Genomic DNA, 15762 nt, shown 5'->3' with positions numbered 1-15762 from the left:
AATCCGGGTTCGAGTCCTGTCCCGTTACGGTAGAAATTTTCAATTTCCAAGCCCTTACACGGTAAATTTCATGTCACAACATTCGCTCCCGTCAGTGAAGGATAATCAGTTCGTGTTTCCGAATGCTCTTGCGCATATGGACTTTTAAAGTCAGACGAGCTGTTTTGTGCCGTCATAGCCGCCCCAATTCATCCAGCTGAGCTCCAGTTTTTCAGGAGGTAAGAATGATGAACATATAAGTGTAAATCATTAACATTAACAATTGTAAGTATGTGGATTGACACAGGAAATCAAGTCTTTTCGTGGCGTTTATTGTCAAAAAAATACTGGTATTATCCACGCGCTCTGGTCTTCTCTTGTAACAGAATGTTACAAACCCTTACTTTCGTTCTTAAATTGTGCAATAAAAGGTCACAAAACAATGCCAAACACAGAAGACGTAAAACAAAAATTCGGAGTATTTCAAATAAATGTGATAAAAAGGAGAGCGTATGCAACTGAAGACGAAACAGCAGAAATGTGGAAGAAAAGAAGCAAGACATCGAATGCATTTCGGAGGCTCAATTACTGTAAAGCGTCAACTAACTGAAGATACCTTTCTTGCCTCTGACAATTACATTAAAATAAACTATGGGCATTAAAACAAGCAGCGACACATTTTAGCGTGTAATCTTTTAAATGATGTTATCTGTGCCACAAAATCATGTAACCAAAAACTATAAAAAAGCTATGTGCTACTCTCAACAACCCATCATTCTCATAGCTCACATCCCGACGTTAAAGGGTACAATAGGTCGTAAGGCGGTATGTGCATAACAAGAATTATATAAAGAAGGCCTACAAGACTACAGGAATAGCCTCTGACCCCACATCACAGCCATTCTCAACACTGTGAATAATGACCTTTACTAGCGAAATCTAAGGAGCGTGATCATACTGCTAATTTGTACTTTGGAAATTTGGCGAGCATCTTCGTTGCTTGTATAATAAAATTAAAGTGCATGAGCGAAAGACCATTATGTCCACAGTTGTAGTGCCAATGATCTGCTCTCCTTCGCAAGGAGAGGGGTATTGGTAGAACTGAAATTGTGAAGGAAAGGTTTGAGTCGGGCATAGATAGCTAAGCTGCCCCCTGGAGCCATTGGTCTGATTTGCAATTACGGCTCAGCACTCAGGTCTAATATATAAGGCGGTTTCACAAAAAGAAAATATTTTGCCTAATGTCATATTGTACCGCCACACTAACTGCAGCCCTGAAATAATCTCCAGTTTAGTAACCTTCTACCTCTTATTATAGCGTTTTGATGTACTGGCGATTTATGTGGAAAAGATCGTCGAGTTAAATGTTTCGTAAACATTTCGTTAGCTAAATTTCCGCCGGCGCGGCGCCACGGCCCTAGCACTTAATCGCACTTAGTCCAGATACTGACTGTTCTTGCAACACCTCCGACCGATAATGAGCCTGCAGGAGCCTCTAAACCAGTTAATAGTACAGAAAACTAATCGTCTCAAATTATAAAACGGAAACTGTTGAATCACAGAGCAGTCACGTAGATGTAGACTGGTTACATACTATACCCTCAAAAATCGCCAGTTTGCATCACAGTTGCAGTTCATCATCCACAATGCGTACAGCGAATATTCTGTATTCTTCTCTCTCTTGTACTATGCATTTGGGCACATCATTGCAGGCGCAACTTTTTCTGGGCCCCGTGAAAATAGCCAAGTGTGACCAGGGAGGGGTGTTATATATAAGGCACAAACGAACAGGCCAAGAAGCATATAAGCGAGGTGATGCATTGAGGTTGAGGGCGGCGAAACAGTCCATTCCCACCATTCCATTCTGAGTGAGATTTTCTGTGGTTTTCCTGAATCACTTGAGGCGAATGCCGCAACGGTTCCTCTGGAAAGGGCGCGCTCTGTTTCTCCCACTTCCTTCAACTATCGTTCACAAGTGTAATGATGCGATGTTGTAGGGAAATTCAGCAAGCAACAATTAATACAACAATATGAATTGTTGACTGCTTTGATTTTAACTTCAAAGGAATTAGGCAAGGCAATTTTTCTCATTAAACAACGTTTGATAGTAGTTTTCACAAAGCTGCGTGTAACAAAATCCGTATAGGGGTCGCACTACTTCTGCCGTAGTGAACTTCATACCTTGAGGGTGGTTGTGTTCGTACCTAATATACTAGTGCTCAACTCATATCGTAAGGATGACGAAGTTGAATACTGCTTTAAAATACTGAGAGCCATGTAGGCCTACGCAACTTTATTTATACAGGTACGTCTTAAGAGCCAAACTTTACAGAAGCTCTTCTGCGAAACTTGCAGAACTAGTACTCCTGAAAGAAAGGATACTGCGGAGACATGGCTTAGCCACAGCCTGAGGGATGTTTCCAGAATGAGTGCTAGGAGCGCTAGTTCTGCAAGGTTCGCAGGAGAGCTTCTGTAAAGTTTGGAAGGTAGGAGACTAGATACTGGCAGAAGTAAAGCTGTGAGTACCGGGCGTGAGTCGTGCTTCGGTAGCTCAGATGGTAGAGCATTTGCCCGCGAAATGCGAAGGTCCCGAGTTCGAGTCTCGGTCGGGCACACAGTTTTAATCTGCCAGGAAGTTTCATATCAGCGCACACTCCGCTGCAGAGTGGAATTCTCATTCTGATTTCTGTTACTAATAAATCGGAGATATGTACAGTATTTAACAATCATTTTCTGAGCATTGCTGGTGAGTTAAATAAAAATTTAGTTTCTACAGGGAATCATAACTTTTTGGCAAATGCCTTTCCGAGACTGAAGTCTGAAATACTCCTCTGCGATAGAGAAGAGGCAGATTGAGTCAATAATTAAATCACTGAAGACTAAGGACTCGCATGGTTATGGTGGAGTGCGTAGCAGGATATGAAAGTACTGTGCTGCGCATGTTAGCCTTGTATTTAGCCGTATTTGGAATTTTTTCCTTTAGGAATGGTCAGTTTCCCGAACGATTAAAGTATTCAGTAGTAAAGCCGCTTTATAAAAAGGGAGAAAGGGATAGGGAATGAAGTAGACAATTTTATACCTATGGCATCAGTGTTTGCTAAAGTTATTGAAAAGGCGGTGTATTTAAGGATACTTGATCATTTTATATCACACGATTGGTATCAAACGTAGAGTTCGACGTTAGAAATCGTTTAACAACTGAAAATTCTGTATTCTCTTTTCTCTGTGAAGTACTGGATTGGTTGAACAAAAGGTTTTGAACGTTAGGCATATTTTTTTTTGATTTAACTGAGGCGTTTGATTGTCTTTATCACAAAATGTTGCTCCAGAAGTTATACCTTTACGGAATACGGGGAGTAGCTCAATTTGTTCACCTCTTACTTTAACAACAGACAGTAAAAGGTCATTATTCACAGTGTTGAGAATGGCTGTGATGTGGGGTCAAATGGGGGGTGCCCCAGGGATCAGGGTTGGTGCCACTCCTGTTCTTTATTTATGTAAATGATATGCCCTCTAGTATTACAGGTAACTCCAAAATATTTCTGTTTGCTGATGACACTACTAGCTTGGTAGTAAAGGATGTTGTGTGCAACAACGGCTCGGTTTCAAATAGCACAGTTCATGACCTAAGTTCATGGCTTGTAGAAAATAAACTAACGCTAAATCACAGTAAGACTCAGTTTTTACAGTTTCTAACACACAATTCATCAAAAACTGACGTTGTAATTTCACAGAATGGGCGTATGGTTAGTGAAACTGAATAGTTAAAATTTCTAGGTGTTCAGATAATAAAATGTCGTGGACAGCCCACGCTCAGGATTTGTTCTAAGACTTAATGCTGCCATTTTTACTATTCGAACGGTATCGGAAGTGAGTGATCGACACGAGAATTAGTCTACCTTGCTTATTTTCATTCGCTTATGTCTTATAATATTATATTTTGGGGTAACTCTTCCCTTTCTAAAAGGATATTTTTGGCTCAGAAACGGGCGGTTCGGGGAATAAGTGGTGTCTCTTCTTGTTGACAAGAATAAGGTGGTTTCACTCAGTTAATACTCGGCGGAAATCAAACCCGCATATTTGATCGGACTTCCTTAACTCTTGTGCAGAAAAGTGTGCAGTATCCTGTGCATCCATTTTCAATAAACTACCATTCGAATTCAAAAATCTTAGCAGTAATCCACGCGCTTTCAAATCTAAACTGTAGAGTTGCCTCATGCGTCACTTCTCCTATTCTGTCGAGGAGTTCCATGAAAAATTAAGCCGATTCTTGTTGTATTTTTGATTGCGTTTACTTAAACTTATGATTTGACTTTTTCGGGTTCATAAACCTTTTATTTTTATCTGTTATTACTTTTATGTTGTAATTTCATGTACGGACACGTTCCATGAGCTTTGAGATTTGCTCCTCAATTTGGTCCTACGAAACTTGACGTGTAAATAAAACAAATAAAAGGAAGAAAGTTGGGATATAACGTCTCGTCGACGTCGATGTCATTAGAGACAGAGTACAGGCTCGGATTGTGGGCAAGGAAATCGGCAGTGTCCTTTCAAAGAAACCATCCTGGCATTCGCCTGGAGCCATTCAAGGAATTCATGGAGAATGGCCGGGCGGGGATTTGAACCGTCGTTCTCACGAATACGAGTGTAGTGTGCTAGCCACTGCACCACCTCGCTCGGTTTCAATAATAGGTCAATTAGGCGATGTTGAAGATATCTGCGTCACAATTAAGAAAGGAGTTTGCCACAGTATGTCATAAAGGAGTTTGCCAACATATGTCATCACCGTAGCTTTTCATCGTTGTGATGGATGACAGAACAATGAACGTTACAAGCAAAACACGTGGTGATGGGAACGACGTCTTTTGATGTTGGGAGGTGGAAAAAATTATAATCAGACCATCAATTTATGAAGGTTGCCTTAAAAACGCTGCCCACACTAAAATTGACAATGGACTATATAAACGTCAAACTGAAGAAAATCAACTACAAAATGTTATAGACGTTGGTTTCATGAAAAATTTTATCTGTGTCTGAAAGTTTATTTACCTGGAAGAAAGAGATTGTGGAGAACCATCGTCACTCATATTTTTGAAGATGTGATGAGCACTGGCTAAGACTTCGGGTCTGACGGCAAGCACTGTGCCGTCGATTTCTGCCCCTCACCCTTTCAGATACGTAGACCACGTCAAGAGGGTGTCACAGGAAAGTGATTTATATGAAGAACCGTATCACTTTAATTTGAAGACTTCTCGGTTGCTTAACAAGAGAAGCACAACGTTACCAATAGGTTTATTTCTATAAACTTTTTTTTCGTTACAGAATTCCACATCATGTACGGCTGAACAGATGCGAAGATAAAGGCAACTCCCGTACGAATATTTACACGAAGCAGGCTGCAGAGAGTGATTTAACATTGATCAATAGCGTACCAGGCCAAGACAACTAGTTACTTCTTACATTATTGATACAAATGAATACACTCTTCTGCGACTGTGGTGTATTACTACTATAGAGATTAATCCGAGTAGAAAAATCGGTTCAGGCAAATACCGCGATGGTTCGTTCGAAAGGGCTCGGCCGATTTCGTTCGCTATCCTGGTGCTGGTGCTCCGTCTCTAATGACCTCGTAGACGGGACGTTTTCACTCCAGAATGGGTAAATGTGGCACCACGAAATGGCCTGTCTATAGAAAATGGAACGTATTTCATTTTTTGGTCTAGTAGATATAAAGCCAGAACGCCTTTCAGCAAATGATTTTTTTTTCTCCAAATCATGAACAATTAAGATTTTTAAAAATCTTTGGTCCATCGTTTGAATGTATTATAAAAAATTTAAATCCATCGAAGTTGTGTTAGAGGTTTATTATTTTCTCGCATGATGTAGTCGTAGACGACATCATGTAGAACAGAATAACAAGGGCATTCCAAGCACAGAACTGATCGGGAAAATGATAAGTGATTAAAACTAGCTGCGGTGAAATATAAAATGTTTACAGCGCGCTTGTGGATTTAAAGATGCCTCTCTTTACACGCTAAAAATGGGAAGTGGGCTGAAAGTATTGAATGTCTTGCTGTTGGTTGCAGAAAGGGCACCTTTTTCTTCCTCTTAATCCTCCTGTCCCAACACTGGTTGATTCAGCTCTTCACACTGGTCCATCCCGTGCAAGCTCGTCCGTTATTGCGTTAACTACTGCAACCTAAATCCATGTGAACCTGATGACTATAGTGAACCCCTTGTCTCCAGCTTTTACCCCCTACCCTTCGCTCCATCATCAAAACAACCTGTTCATTCAAATTGTACCTCATATTATTAACATCTGCAGCAGCCATTCTTCTTCAGTTGCCACTTCAATTATGTTTATCAGGTATGTAGAAAAACTGAACGTTAATTTTGTTTTTAATCGTTTCAGAATCTCTAGCTTCAATTGTGTACATTAAATTTTACTGTACCTTAGCTGCGGAAATAGTATCTTTCCCCAATGTAAACATGAGATACACATTTGTGAATATTCAACCTTTTCGTTATACTCAAGTGCTGCCGACTGTGGGCATCACTATGAAAATATCAGCACGTCCATCTAGCAATGTGCAGCAGCTCGCGACCAACCAAATACGCGGATATGGTTGGTTCGCTACATTCTACTGATTCTAGTTACTATTGTTTTGCATGGTAATTATTGAATGATCATTTTACTGTTTATTACATGTTTATCACACTGGAAAATATTTCGTTAGTACTTATTTTGGTCCATAAAAGGAAACTCTAGTGTACAAAGCGTGTTTAAACAGGTACAAATTTTTGTATAGATCCTGCATCTAAGATCATTAAAAAAATCACCTAAGACCATCATCAGATAAAATTTTCTTTCCTCCAGAAAAAATTCAGGTCTGAAAGGGTTAAACATGTTTCCTTTATTCATATGTGGCATTATGGGTGGTTTACATTTTTCTATTCTTTTCATCTACCAACTGGAAACGTACACTGTTGCTTATAGTGCCTATAAAAAACCAACAGACATACGAAAAGAACAGAAAAATGAAAACCACTCTCTGAAAAGGCAAAACATGTTTGGTTAAAAACTAAGCTGTCAGTTGAAAAAGATGAAATCTTTCTATCCACGTGATAAACATAACTGTGCCTTAAAACGATGCTCTGTGCGATTCATCAATATTTCATTGTTTGTCTGACTTACTCATTCTCTAACACTACACTTCAAAAGTTTGTTCTGTATGATCTGTTTGTAGTTCACCTTTCTGTTCCATTTAATGCTACACTTTACACAAATACTTTCATTAAACATTTCCCAGCTCTTACATTTATATCTGATGTTAACATATTTTACTTTTTCAGAAAAAGACGTCTTGTATTGGTGCTCTACTTTTGTATCCTCTTTACTTCTGCCATCAACAGTTACTTCGCTAAGTACTTAACGAAACGTGTCTCTTACTTTTAGCGTCTCATTTCCAAATCTAATTCCTCAGCATCACCAGATTCAATTCGACTACACTCCATTACCCTCACATTACTTACACTGACGTTCATTTTACAACATATTTTCAACTGATCTACGTCCTCGGCCATCCTCAACAATATAGCAGTAGCACAGGTAAATCCTTAGTTTTTTTGTGTCTTCTCCCTAAACTTTCACTGCTTTTCCTGATTTATTTTTAATTTCCTTCACTGTTTTCTCATTTTCAAGTTCAGCAAGATACATGATCTATAGGGGGAATTCTATTCATACTGCTTGTACCCAATGACATCTTTTCTCAGCTTCATGATTAATCAAACATAAAATTACATGCATTACTCATTTCACTGTCATCATAACTGCATGTATAATAACTATTTAAAGTGAAATATTTCACAAAATAAAGCATCATGCACGTCACGGAATGAGATAAAATATATTGTTAAAACGTAATGTGCGACGGTAACATTTGTTAGTATGACTGCTACATGAGTACGTGCATATAATTAATGCCAAACGTCAGAAATTGGGGGTAGAATTGTAGCGTTGTCTGCTGAAAATCTGCTGGAAACAAACGAAATGGGATTTCGGACTTGCTGGAAAATAATGTTATCTGCCAACACCGTGCAAACGGAACGGACGACGCCGCCGTAGCTCGCAGCGGCAGTGAGCGGCGAGGGACGCCACAGAGGAAGCGGTCCCTACAGTACAGGACAAAAATGACTTTTTTTCGAATTTCTTGCTGTAAAACATACTGTATGTGAATGAAGCAAAGCTACGTCAACTCCTGGAGTTAATTTTTCCAGAGAACCTCCTTTTCTTTTCCAAAAAAGATAAAAACCACTTCTTTCGATTTTGTGCGTTTTCTTCACTAGAAAATACTACTCATTTGATTCTGAAGAAACTGACACAAAAAGTTACATGACGTCTAAGTACTGTACGTAGTTTGTGAGCGTCACGGGTCTGCAGCTCAGTTGTGACCATTTCGTGGAAATACACTCAGCTTGTCCAAATTACTGATCTCGAATTATTGTTGTACTCACTGCTAGAAGAAAATGGTGAAGAAGAGACATTCTATTGCAACACTTGCCTAATGAAAAGATGTAACATATCCGATCTTTGAGATAGGGTTTGACAAAAATTTCGTTTAAGGCATTTATCAATCGTCATTTATTAAACGGAGACAAAATCTTGAGAGTTCTTCAGATTAAATATTTCCAGTTTTATTATTTCCTAGATCTGGTCAAAGAAGCTTTCGGGAAGATTTCATCAAACATATTTGTATCCAATAACACCTGAAGCGAACTTATGCGTAACACTAAAGTGAGAAAAGTCAAAATACTTTTAAGACTGCAGTAGTTTATTTACCATTTATTCTATTGTAAATATTGTTTTTCCATGTACCTAGCAAATACGTGCAAAAGCAGAACAGTCGCATTTTCACTCCAGGCAGAACATTCTACCGTTTTCTAGACGGTAAAGCAAGTTTGCATTAAAATTTGGTGCGTTTTGCACAACTACACAAAAAAATTATCTGAACCATGTCAGCACTTATCGAACAACCTGTCGTGGCCGCAGAGAGATTCTCTTTAGCATCTCATAAAGCAGTTAACTACGTTGCTTTTTCAGCAGAGGACAGTTTCGTAGACTACCACAAAATTGCATTTGAATAAATAAATACCTTTAAAGGAAAGGGAACCGAACGGCACCTCTGCGAAACTGCATCCAAGACCTAATTTCTTTTTTTGTGTATCCATAAATAATTCTACATCACCATCTGCACTCCGCAAATCGTTGGTAGGGTTTCTCGGGCTAGTTTACATAAATCTCCAAGTATCCGCCATTCCAGTTGTTCCAACATTTCAGTGACATTCTCCCGCAGGTGAAACAGACTGACCATTCATGCTGCCCTTCTCTGTATACGTTGAATATACGCTTTGAGTCCTATTTGGTACCGGTCCCACACACTTAAGCAATATTCTTCGATGGTTCAAATGAGTGATTTGTAAGCAATCGGCTCTGTAAGCAATCGCCTTTGTAACTGATCGCATTTCCCCGGTACTGAACCAGTAAACCAAAGCCAGATACCTGCCCTTCACTACCCACGACGAGGGCCGTATGATCGTTCCATTTCATATTGTGTGAGTTGGATGATTCCAACTGTGAGTCGTTGATACTGCAGTCACAGGATACAAAGTTTTTCGTTTTGTGAACGGCACAACTTTACATTTGTGGACATTTAAGGCACGTTACCAATGTGTGCACCACATTGAAATTTTAGCAACACACTTCTGAATATTTACGCAGCTTCTTTCAAACACTACTTCACAACAAATAACTGCATGGTCCGTAAAAATCTGAGGTTACTATTAATATTGTCAGCAAGGACATAAACACACAACATGAACAGCATCGGTCTCAACACATTTCCTGGAGTACACTCGAAGTTAAGTCAATGCCTGTTGATGACTTTGCATCCAAGACAGCCTGCTGCATCCAAGACAGCCTGCTGCATCCAAGACAGCCTGCTGCATCCAAGACAGCCTGCTGCATCCAAGACAGCCTGCTGCATCCAAGACAGCCTGCTGCATCCAAGACAGCCTGCTGCATCCAAGACAGCCTGCTGCATCCAAGACAGCCTGCTGCATCCAAGACAGCCTGCTGCATCCAAGACAGCCTGCTGCATCCAAGACAGCCTGCTGCATCCAAGACAGCCTGCTGCATCCAAGACAGCCTGCTGCATCCAAGACAGCCTGCTGCATCCAAGACAGCCTGCTGCATCCAAGACAGCCTGCTGCATCCAAGACAGCCTGCTGCATCCTCGCTAACAATAACTCCTCAAACCAGTCACAAATTTCGGTTGACGCCCCCATACGAACGTGCCTTTGGTTATAAGCGTAGGTGTGGTACTGAGTCAAATTAATTTCGTAAATAGAGAAGTACTACATCTACCTGACTGCCTTTATGTATGGCTTACAGCGTATCATGTGAGAAACGTGCGAGTTGGTTTTCACATGGTCGATGTTCTCTAAATCCGTGCTGGTTGGTATGGAGGTGGTCATTCTCTCCGAGATACCTCACTATGAGCTCATTGTGCCTAAATTTACGTGAAGGATGTTTGGAGGTAGTTTTGTGCATCACTTCTTCTGCCCTTCTAGTAGATAGATGTGACTTATGCTTCCTTCTAATTACTGCGCACAGTTTTTTGTTCGAGGTATCTACGACGGGTTATAGTGAACAGACAGGCTAAATCAACCGCAATAAAAATTTGATAGAGATTCCATTAGGCGCTGGGGCTTTGTTTAGTTTTAACGAGTAGGTAACCTCTTTACTGACTGCAAACGTTAAGCACACAGTTTCTCGTAGGACAGGAAGTATTGGTTTAAATTGTAAAAGAAGTGAATGGAATAACATCGCCTGTTAGTCTTAGAAACAAGCATGGAAATAATTCGTTTTGACATGCGAAATACCATGTGAGGCCAGACAAGTTTCGTTTGAATGATACATACACTCCTGGAAATTGAAATAAGAACACCGTGAATTCATTGTCCCAGGAAGGGGAAACTTTATTGACACATTCCTGGGGTCAGATACATCACATGATCACACTGACAGAACCACAGGCACATAGACACAGGCAACAGAGCATGCACAATGTCGGCACTAGTACAGTGTATATCCACCTTTCGCAGCAATGCAGGTTGCTATTCTCCCATGGAGACGATCGTAGAGATGCTGGATGTAGTCCTGTGGAACGGCTTGCCATGCCATTTCCACCTGGCGCCTCAGTTGGACCAGCGTTCGTGCTGGACGTGCAGACCGCGTGAGACGACGCTTCATCCAGTCCCAAACATACTCAATGGGGGACAGATCCGGAGATCTTGCTGGCCAGGGTAGTTGACTTACACCTTCTAGAGCACGTTGGGTGGCACGGGATACATGCGGACGTGCATTGTCATGTTGGAACAGCAAGTTCCCTTGCCGGTCTAGGAATGGTAGAACGATGGGTTCGATGACGGTTTGGATGTACCGTGCACTATTCAGTGTCCCCTCGACGATCACCAGTGGTGTACGGCCAGTGTAGGAGATCGCTCCCCACACCATGATGCCGGGTGTTGGCCCTGTGTGCATCGGTCGTATGCAGTCCTGATTGTGGCGCTCACCTGCACGGCGCCAAACACGCATACGACCATCATTGGCACCAAGGCAGAAGCGACTCTCATCGCTGAAGACGACACGTCTCCATTCGTTCCTCCATTCACGCCTGTCGCGACACCACTGGAGGCGGGCTGCACGATGTTGGGGCGTAAGCGGAAGACGGCCTAACGGTGTGCGGGACCGTAGCCCAGCTACATGGAGACGGTTGCGAATGGTCCTCGCCGATACCCCAGGAGCAACAGTGTCCCTAATTTGCTGGGAAGTGGCGGTGCGGTCCCCTACGGCACTGCGTAGGATCCTACGGTCTTGGCGTGCATCTGTGCGTCGCTGTGGTCCGGTCCCAGGTCGACGGGCACGTGCACCTTTCGCCGACCACTGGCGACAACATCGATGTACTGTGGAGACCTCACGCCCCACGTGTTGAGCAATTCGGCGGTACGTCCACCCGGCCTCCCGCATGCCCACTATACGCCCTCGCTCAAAGTCCGTCAACTGCACACACGGTTCACGTCCACGCTGTCGCGGCATGCTACCAGTGCTAAAGACTGCGATGGAGCTCCGTATGCCACGGCAAACTGGCTGACACTGACGGCGGCGGTGCACAAATGCTGCGCAGCTAGCGCCATTCGACGGCCAACACCGCGGTTCCTGGTGTGTCCGCTGTGCCGTGCGTGTGATCATTGCTTGTACAGCCCTCTCGCAGTGTCCGGAGCAAGTATGGTGGGTCTGACACACCGATGTCAATGTGTTCTTTTTTGCATTTCCAGGAGTGTATAATTGGCTTATACGAAGTTCGATTTTCTACGTGTTACTTTCCATTTTGATCACATGCTTGCTTATACACTTTCTGTAATACCTTTCGTACGTTTTAAGTTGTATTATACTGATTTCGAGTTCTTAATGTTGCACTGTACTTCATTTCATGTAATACGTTGCATGTGTGAATGGAAATTTTTGCAGAAATATTTATTATTTTTAGTAGCTATCCCTCGATGCTTCGACCTACTTCAAAAAGTTCTTATAACCTGCATTGCCTGTATCGTACAAGAAGCTGTACTTGCGCACCTGTTCGGTAAGGTTTTCCGTTTGCATGCTCACGTATGCGACATACCTGCTTCGCGCCGCTGGCTCAGACGTCGGTGTGAGAACACGGCAAAAAGCTGCGGCTGCTGGCGCTCACACCCGCTGGCCGCGGCGGTGGATCTGTATTCTGAGACAGAGTGGCGCCCGCCGCGGCGGCAAGACCGCCCTCTGTAGGACCGACGCGATGCAGCGGCACACATCTCGACGACGCGCACTGCCCGCCGCGGCTCAAGGTCGCAGACCGCGTTCTATGCGGCCAGCAAAGGAACTATTGTATAATAGTGGCACAGGCGCTTCTTAACAGTCCGTTGTACTTTGTACAGCACCCGATGATTCTTACGAGATCTAGTTCTGGAAAAGAGGGCAATTAACTTTGCAGGTTACCGTTTTATTGTCTGGCTTAGGTAATATCCTAGACAAGCGAAATTGTTTTCAATACAGACAGGTCGAAGACACAGGAGAACAGAAATCGTGTTCGACAAATTCCATTCAGTCATTTTCAATGTTAAAAAAAGATTGTCTTTCAATAATCAAGAGATATAATTAGGACGTTTAGTCAGTGAGTTCTCACTTGTGCGAATCTCGTACGTGGCCAGTAAAGCCGAGTAATTTGAACGAAGTATGGCTTGGAGTCTTGAGAGGAACCTGAAGGTCGTTTCGTTGGAAGATTGTGCGTACGAGGAGCGACGGTAACAAATGTCCGGGAGGTGTTTTAGCAAAATAGTGAAGGGGATTGGGATGTGTGGTCAGGCAGGATGTGGTATTTGAGATAAAATGGTGAAAAATACTCCATGTGAATAACACAGAATAAGCTTAGGTACTCATAATTTTCTTCTACGTAATACAAGTAGTTGTCAAGAAGGTATGTTTTCAAATTGCTTAAAAAGCTTTTCAGCGGATAAAGAAGACACCTCATTAGTCAAGGGATCAATATTTGTGAGATTTGGTGATTATTTTATCAACCTCAACAAAAAGATACATTTATCCCACAGCAGTTCATCCCTTTACCAATGTGTGCGCTACTTGTACTGCATCATTAGTCCTTTTTTACCCTTGTGCAGTGCAGCTGAAACAACCAAGATTACAGCATCTGGGTCGAAATGCCGGTACAAGACCACAGAGTAAACAACGATGCGTTTATACCACCTGTGAAGCCTTACGATAATTCATAATGCCCGAAGCAGCACTGTATCTCACACAAATCCATTTTTTTAAGGAAAAGTCTAGTTTGAAAGAGCGATGAATGTGATTAATCTTTTTCTTCTATAGTGGTAATAACCTACAGCTATCATTTTTTTGTACTTTGATGGATTACCGCAAATATAGTTGCAGTTACATTTCATCTAAACTCTTTGAATAGTTGTTTTGCACCATCAGCATACAGGAGGATCTGTGTTGACTTACGTTCAAAGAAGCAAGGAACGAAAGAATTATGAAACTAAAAAAGACAACTAACCTGTGAAATAAAAAAAAGAAACAAAAATGAAGGGAGCTTATTCGTAAGTATTGATCTGTGGAATAAATATCAGCTGCTGACTGACATCCATTATCGTTTTGCTCCAGCCTATGCACCGCAAAACGCTTGGATCCTCCTTGGCACTCACCACGTTCTACGTGTACCACGGTGCATCATATTGCGTGTGTGTGTGTGTGTGTGTGTGTGTGTGTGTGTGTGTGTGTGTGTGTGCGTGTGCGCGCGTGTGTGTGTTTGGGGGGGGCGGGGGGGGGGGGAGGCTGGCTGACTGACTGTCAGGAGACGGCTGCGTATCGTATGCGTTGATACGGTCATCCCAGTAGCCACCAGTTATGTACCTTTAAGTTCGGTTGTACTCTCCTCGGGGTATCTACGAGTTGTGGGTAGCTGTCATCGGCTGGTGTTATTGACGGCGGTCGATCAGTACGATGCAGATATTGAATGTTCTGTGTCTCGCGACAGCGGCTGATTATTGGAATGGCTCTGCAGTGTACTGCAGTTTAATATTTAACTTCGTGTGCCCACTACTTATCTCGCTGTAAAGTCACTCTGCCCATACGATCAAAAGTGAAAGTGGCTCTTCGCACTAAGCAGACGGCCAGAACTGCGCATGAGCCGCGCTGGCCCGGTCGCTACTCGAGGGACAGCGAGCTTTATTGAAATGCACTGAGAATGGAGGCTTTACTTTACTCCATTAGACAGGTGGTTGTAAGCATGTTTCTCGTTCTCTGGAAAGTATTGAGAAAGAGGCTTCCGATCAGGAAAACAACTATGTAAATCATGTGCATGGTGTAAAATTTGCTCTGGACAGTTTATAAAAGTCGACCTTCAGTTTCTGCTACTGTTTTTGACGTGAAAACGTATCTTCGCTCGTTGTGCGAACTTTCTTATGTGACGTAATATAGTCTATCTGAATCGTTAAATATACGAGATTAATAATGTGTAATCAATGGTAGAGCCCATAAAATCATGCCTGCACGTGTTTTTCGCGCACTGTTTTGTCTGTGACATCATCGCAGCAGCGCAAGCGCATGAGCGTCATTGTTACGAATTAGCTTTGTATAAAGTTACGAAATGCTGTGCCGTGGAAAGAAGTTTAACTAGCTAGGACATTGAGTCGGGTGTCGAACACCAGCTTTCGGAGCACTAGTAGGACCCAAAGTGAGGCAATGAAACCATTCGCCCGAATATAAGTGAAAATCGGTACTACATTGAGAGTTACAAAGCAATGAAAGACTTGTCTATTAAACATACTCGAAATCATAGAAAACGGAAGTGAAAGAAAACCCCCATGTCGCAAATCATAAAGATTGCCTAAACCAGAAGTGTCCAACCTTACCTTGGCCACACTGGAAGAAGACGAGTAAAGGAGTATTTTTGGGCCGCACTAAAATACTCACCACTAACAATAATCGCTGGAAAAAAATAAAAAATAAAAATTGGCGGGTGGTTCCCGGAGGTATATATGGTTAGCATTTATCACCGTGTGGCACGACTTTTAAATTGAAAATATTCAATTTATTTTAACTTTGCATAAGCGGAATTCTAAAGATTTCTTCTTTTTTCTATTGATCGTGTGAGAGATGCTCTCTTCTTG

This window comes from Schistocerca cancellata, chromosome 9, assembly GCF_023864275.1.
Source record: "Schistocerca cancellata isolate TAMUIC-IGC-003103 chromosome 9, iqSchCanc2.1, whole genome shotgun sequence".
NCBI lineage: Eukaryota > Metazoa > Arthropoda > Insecta > Orthoptera > Acrididae > Schistocerca > Schistocerca cancellata.
This window is presented reverse-complemented; position numbering follows the sequence as displayed.